We start from the raw sequence: 1,013 nt of genomic DNA, 5'->3' as shown, positions 1-1,013 counted from the left end.
TTTTTTAAGTGATGCAATGTACATTGTGGTGTGGAAGAAGAATGAATTGCAGTCTACTTGTCTATGCTATTGGATGGGATTAAATAACTGAAGACTAGGCTGACTGTATTGAAGTTACCACTCTAGGAAAGTCCTCTATCGTAAGCAAATTGCAAGAAGGCAGGAAAATTGGCGCTTATCGGTTTATCTGCAAGTCATGTACACAGGCCGGCAGGTTATTTTACGCGGTTTCGTTCACTACTGGCAGATGCTATAAGAAGTGTTAATGAAAGGTGTTAATGTCAACCTAGTTGATACACCTGTTGCAAAAATGTTTTGATATTTCCAATAGTTGGACAATCCATGTGAACACATCAATAAAATCAAATCACCAGGCCAGCGCCGCCTACTTCCACAATATAAGTTATCGTCAAAATATTTTTAGTCTTTGCTAACATATCATATAACCCCTCCTTCTGGAATGCGTGGGTTTAATTTCACTCGGCGATTGCGAATATTTCCTTCTAATGAAAGCCCTCAAAAGCATTTCTGGCGTCCTATGCTTCCATTTTAAGGTAGCGATAGTCTCCTTACATGGCGATCTACAAACCTGCAACACCAAGCTCTCTCGCATCACCTAACTGCACATTATCTGCGTTATTAGTAGGAAAAGGTTGGCACATATTCAGGACGCCGCTTTCTCCTTCCCCAATTAGGACGAAAGGGCACAAGGAATGCAAATGTCCACACAATCAAGAGCTGCTGATCACCTAGGAAAGATCCACTAACCTTAATTCTGAGGTACTCAGAAAGTGAGTAACCACAATGAACTGAGTAAACTGAGCCTCCTACTCTGTTATGTGACCACTGATTAGCCAACAATTAGGGATTCAAATTTACTCAAGACCTGGCAAATCTCTCTCATATAGCTGAGTCCTGCTAAAAATCACTTCATGTTAAGCTGATCGCAACCACAATTGAGTATGCTTTTCTCAAATATAAATGTATATGAGTAGAGCAGGAACTATACAGAT

Source organism: Echinococcus granulosus (genome assembly GCF_000524195.1).
Source record: "Echinococcus granulosus chromosome Unknown EG_S00241, whole genome shotgun sequence".
NCBI classification, from domain to species: domain Eukaryota; kingdom Metazoa; phylum Platyhelminthes; class Cestoda; order Cyclophyllidea; family Taeniidae; genus Echinococcus; species Echinococcus granulosus.
This window is presented reverse-complemented; position numbering follows the sequence as displayed.